This window comes from Armigeres subalbatus, chromosome 2, assembly GCF_024139115.2.
Source record: "Armigeres subalbatus isolate Guangzhou_Male chromosome 2, GZ_Asu_2, whole genome shotgun sequence".
In the NCBI taxonomy this organism is placed as follows: domain Eukaryota; kingdom Metazoa; phylum Arthropoda; class Insecta; order Diptera; family Culicidae; genus Armigeres; species Armigeres subalbatus.
In genome coordinates this window covers 410,131,457-410,137,913 of record NC_085140.1, presented here as the reverse complement: position 1 = coordinate 410,137,913, position 6,457 = coordinate 410,131,457, and positions in this window count along the sequence as shown.

Below are 6,457 nucleotides of genomic sequence, written 5' to 3'. Positions count from 1 at the left end.
CTCGATCGATAAATCCGCATTAATAGTTCCGGTGCTGAAAATATGGTAGACTTCAAACCGCAGGAACATATTGCTTGCCATACCAGCCTTTTTACCAATTTTCTCCCTTCAATCGACCTGTACGCATCGCTTACATCCTCCTTATGGCGGCAGTATAACATTGTGGACCTGGTAAGTCCTCTTTCACGTGCGTCTCGTCGTCCATCAAAGACATGTATCCTTCGCTGCAGATTTCGCGAATACAATTTCCGGGCACTTGTTGCTGCACGCTGCTTCTGTTCTGGGCTTTGTTTGGTGATCTTCTGTTTTTATAGGTCTTCAGATTATTTCTTTGCTTGAAACGTTGGATCATTCCGACGCTCGTTCCTGTTTTTTTAGCCAAATCACGAATAGACATTGACTTCTCCTTATCAGCGAAACCACTTCTGATCTAATTTCAGTTTGGAAGATCTGGGTTTCTGCCTCTTCCTGAGATCTCAAAGTGTAGTGTTCCCCGCTTGTCAATGGGCTTTTATCTCGCGTGATGAATTCAAAATCGTTTCGCAAATTTTCGCATGATTTACACCTTTCACTCAGCCATGTGTCCAAAACATTCTTCTTCACTTCCTTTTCAATGCGCGACATTTTGGAATCGATAAATTTAACCTGCAAACAATTACGAACGAAAATGACAGTCAAATGAACAACAGGAGGTGATAAAGTTGTTGAAAGCATCACAAATGCATGCATACAACGCAAATGTATGTGGATAACTTATTTCAGATACACGTAGTACATTGTGACCTGTGGGTCAGTCCCAATAGGGCATTTTGTCTCGCCGGAATGTTGGATGTTTCATCGAAATGTGGAAAATTACGGTTTTCAAACCTTCCAATCAATTTCTATTTTGACACTTTTATAAAGAATGTGCACAGCAATCATAGTGTGACAGAAAGGAATTAGAAAAATTAACAACATAATGTTAATTTCAGAGAATCAAAGTAAAAATTGTAATTAATTAATTTATTGCATTTGATGATTTGTATGCAAATGTCCGTATTTTCTCTTGCACCATTCATGAGCTTTTGCACGTGACATCCACCACTAATTTGGCAGCCTTTAAGATTACGTCTGAAGCTTTTCCCATCATTTGTTAAAATATTTTGTTTCTCATAGATTCCTTTTCACGGGGCCAGCTTTTGCGATCGGATGAAACTCCGGCGAATTAGGGGCTGGTTTCCTTTGGGACAATATTAACGCTATCAGCAGCGTCCAGTTTTGAGCCAGTTTTCCGTAGTGACGATAGCTGAACCTGGCCGGAAAGGCTGTACCTTAACGTTTCAGAATAAATGGCAAGAGTCGTTTATTCAGACATTCATCAACGTCATTTGTGAATTTATTATCCGATTGTGACGGAAATGTCGCTTCTGGGACACCAGTCACTATTGCTTCCCATACGAAAATTTATTTGGAACTATGAATTTTTTCTGCCTAAAATGTTCTGCAAATCCTCGCATCGGAGGTATAAAACAGTTATCTCGGTTTGGCGATATTCAACTACTTTGTACCCGGATTTTCCACCTTCTGTGCAAAGCAGTTCGCACGTGTCATCAGATTGCGCATTTTTGAAAAACAAAGGCATTTGGAACATTTTTACCATTTAACACATACATTTATCTTCTATTATCGTGTGGTATTAACTTTGTATACTAAAAAACTTGTTGAGCAATTTTCGTGACCTTTTTTGCTGTGCACATTCTTTTACCCTATCTACAAATTTCAGTGTTTTTGTGCAATACACCTGCTCAGAAAAATAAGAATTTGTCCAACACTAACTCGTATTTTACTAGATTCTTTATCTAGATGTCATATATAGAAAACGAACGTTTTAAAGTAACATTCACATTATTTAGAGCCTAAATGAGATCATATCAGTAAATGAAAAGCAAATACTTTTTTTCTCATTTATTTTAGATATTTTGGACATTTGAAGAAAATATTGATCAGAAATACGAAAAGAAGGGTTTCTCCCCATTCCTGAACATGTAAAACTGCATTATTTTATATTTATGATAGGAAGCAACTTTTCCTGAGTTTTGTGGGCCATGTAATATTCAATGGGTTCACTTCTGTAAAAACATACTTAGATATACATCTTTGAAAAATCTTTTAATTATTTAAATCTCCTTGGTGTACCGCTTATTTCAGTCACAGAGACTGCTTTTCCGACAAACTTCAATTCAATTCCCGGCTTAATAAATGTTCACTCAATTTCTCAAAATCTTTATCCTCACGGTACGGAACGGAACGGTAAAAATGCGACGTAAACAAAAATATGAGCGTGCCAGGACAGCAACGTTATGCCTGATCGTATTATTCATATGATTTTTCATTTGTTTGAGAAGTAACATTGACTAATTGAAATTTCATATATAAACACTTGTCATAAGACGAGTTTGAACAATCCCATTGAATTCCAACACTTAATTGTACATTGACTGATACGTATTTCGACCTCAACAGTAAGGTCGTCCTCAGTGTCTCGAGTCGAGTCAAGTACGAGACACTAGAGATGGGCAAAACGGATCACTTCGTTGAACGGATCAGATCTGGATCATTCAGTCCAATGATCCGGTTTATTCATGGATCGGATCTTGGAAAAATGTAAGGAGATAAAATTAGTGAAATTCACACTATTGATCCGTACATAGAATAATTAGTAGATCTCTTTGATTTTGAGAGAATTATGATTGTTCATTGGTAGGGTAGAAAGATCAAGAAGACAGTGTAGTTATCTAAAACATTCATGTAGAGCTATCAGATGAATTAAATAAATAAATAAACAAATAAATAAATAAATAAATTTCATCCTTCTTAAACTCACAAGCATATATAGGGTAAGACGGTATAATATGCCCCCTAAAACGCAACTCTTCTTTTTCATCATAATTTATACAACTTTGTTTATTTGGTAGTCCAGGAAGTCGAAAATGCATTGCCCGTGAGTAGTCATAAAATATTAGATAACACGTAATAAAGCTTTTTGAAAGTCTTGAAAAATGAATTTTAAAAAGTGTCTGAGCAATAGGGCACCTTAACCAATGACGTTTAATTGCCCTTCATTAGTATTTTATCAATCCCTAAAAAGGCTACAAATCCTTGCATGCTTATTAAAAACCCAACAGGTCCATTCAAGCGATGTGAATTACATTTCAATACCTATACAATTTGGAAGCAACTGCTGCAGGCTCGCTGCGCTTGTTTCCAGTTGGTAAGGGCATATCGTCCTGCCTACACTGGGGCGTTTTGGCCAGTGAAACATGCTTTCGGAAATCGTTAAATCTTTTAAGATGGAAGCAATTTTATATCATATTAACCACTGAGAAAAGTAATTTTGTGTCCCAATTGAGTGTTGCAGTGCAAATTTTGCGGACAGTATGCCAGAGTCGCTCCAGAATGTTGAGCAAACAAACATGAAAAGTTACATCAAAACTGTAACTGTTTGTATTTTGCTATTATTTTCATTTTTTTATTTATCATCAGACTAAGGGTATGCCTTTATAAAGACTTCTCCATTCGCTCGGTTCTTGGCTGCACGCCGCCAACCACCAGTCTGCGGAGGGTCCGCAATCGTCCTCTACCAGTCGATCCACGCCCCGCATACCTCGCCTTCTGTGCCCGTCGGATCGTTGTCTAGAACCATTTTCACCAGGTTAGTGTCCGACATTCTGGCTGCACTCGGCCACCGCAGTCTTCCGATTTTCGCGTGTGAACGATGGATGGTTCTCCCAACAGCTGTGCAACTCTGGTTCATTCGCCTCCTCCACCGTCCGCCATCTACCCCACCATAGATGTACGCACACTTTCCTTTCGAAAACTCCAGTGCGCTTGTGTCCTCGAGCATCGTCCGTCTCGTGTCCGTAGAGACTACCGTCTATAAGCGTTTTGTAAATAGTCAGTTTGGTACGGCGGCGAACTCTATTCGATCGGAGCGTCTTGCAGGTCAAAGTACGCGATTTCCAGCCACTATGCGTCTCCGAATTTCTCTGGGTATCGTTATCGGCGGTCACCAGTGAGCCAAATGCATCTTCAACCACCTCGATTTCGTCACCACGATAGAAACTCGTGGTGGGTGCTCTATCGACCTCTCTTGAGCCTCTTCCTATCGTACTGCCGTCTTGCACGTGTTGTGACTGTCCAATCCGTTTAGCTTCGCTTTTCAGTCTGATGTAGGCTTCTCCATCCTCTCAAAGTTACGTGCCATGATATCAATGTCGTCCGGAAACCAAATAACTGGACGGACTTCTGAAAATCCACTCACTGTCAATCCCTGCCTTCGTATTACTCCTCCAAAGCGATTTAGATAGCGACACGAAGACCATCACCTTGCCGTAACCCTCTACGGGTTTCAGAAGGACTCGAGAATGCCCTGAAACTCGAACTACGCACATCACCCGATCCATCGTTGCCTTGATCAACCGTATCAGTTTATCCGGAAATCCGTTTTCGTGCATTAGCTGCCATAGCTGGTCCCGTCGTATTATCTTCTATGTCGTTCGTAATAGTTGTTTTTAAAGCGGCTTAGCGCCGCAAACCTCCTGTCTCGTCGGAGGGCCGTCGTTCAGCTGTTTAGCTCCCCACCCCTACTGGGACTTGGCTTGTGCTTTGAGCGGACACGGTCGCTTTGGCGGATTACTTGCGGATGCAGCTTTTTATAGAGGTTAACAAGGCCCACTGTCAAACCCCACCATCCTGGGCAGGTGCCACAACTCGCAATGGCCTGGGGAGGATCAAAGCCTTGGACATGGTCCCTCTGCCCCATTTCATTGTGTAATACAAAAATACTTCACATTCATAGTATGATGGGTTTACATAAACTTATATGTATCCATTTTTGATCCTTAATTAGTTATAGTTTTCTAGAAATCAAAGCGGGGCGTTTTGACCAGCTGGGGCGCATTATACCGTCTTACCCTAACGTTTATGGAATACTACAGAAAACTTTTCATTCTGTCATTTTATTACAAATGATCTGATAATTTGCTGATCTGGTGAACCGGATCTTTTGAAAAGTGTGCTTGGAATCATTCGCTCACATTGATCCGATCATTCGACAGTTCCGGATCTTAACATCTCCACGAGACACTGAGGACGACCTTACTATTGAGGTCAATACGTATCTGTCAAGGTACAATTAAGTGGTAGAATTATGATTTACAAACTCGTACAAGATGAAGACATTCCACTAAAAAGCTCAAAATGATTTTCTTAACTAAATAAACACTTCAAAAAAATATTATTTTACTTTTTTAATCAAAAGAATTATAAATAATATTCTAGCGTCAACGAATTAGACAGTTTTGTTATTAACGATGAAGGATTATTATTATATTTTGGCAGCACGGTGTGATTAGAAGTCCTCGTGCTAAACTTAACTTTTCTTATACCAGGATACATTTTTAATAAAATTTTAATATGTTTATATAAGTTCTAGTGATACGAATCAATAGGAAGGATAGAAGTGCGTGAGTTAGTTAAGAATTATTGTGTGGCGATTAACAGCTTCAAGCAATGATTCTATCGAGAACTGTGATGATTTCCAAGTAGATGTTTATTTGAAGATCCGTTTTGAAGTAAAAACTCTTTTTGGCACAGTGGTGTTGTAGCTAAGCGCGGAAGTTTCAAATCTACTTTTTTATTTTCTATAATTGGATCAATCAGCAGTAGAATACATGGCAAGATAAAGGGGGGCTTTTTTTAAATTATTAACGAGAAACCTACGGCTCCCAAACAGCATATATCATTAGTTGTCTGTACCGTTTGCCAGGAATCGGTCCATGTGTCCAAGTAGTGATTTACCCTATCCCTATGTAAAACACTGTGAGTACTCGTTTAACAATAGAAAACGGCCTACAAATAAAAAGTAAGCAAATCTGGTTTTGACACTCTTCAATAGCATCTAATCATATAAAAATGTTTCGTATCTTCGATTGAATTAGTTGGGAAAAAAACTATTTTCGATTGTAGTTTGCTTGTCATTCATATACTGTAGGCCTATAACGTGTTATTTTCAAAATATGCGTAGGGCCACTCGTTTTTTTTTTCTGTTAAAAACAAGCGTTGTCCAACTTCCAGGGGACTGAACTCCAGGGGACTCAATATGGCGTACAATTTTTTTGTTTTAATTCTGTTTGATTCATGGTAATAAAACTTCGGAAGTATCGACGAGCTATTTTTCGACATAAAGAAGCCATACAAACACTAAATCGATGTACCTCAACAGATTGCAAGTTTTCGCTTGGAGAAGCTTGCCGATAATTAGCACTAACTGCGTACAACCAATCACCCAAATGAGCGCTGAATTCGGGTATACTACCCAGAAACTGGGTACCAAAAACGATGTTGGGTAGAGTGTCATTGTACCGCGGATGACAGGCGTTTCACCCTCCTGCCAACTTCGGAGCCGATGACGGTTTTT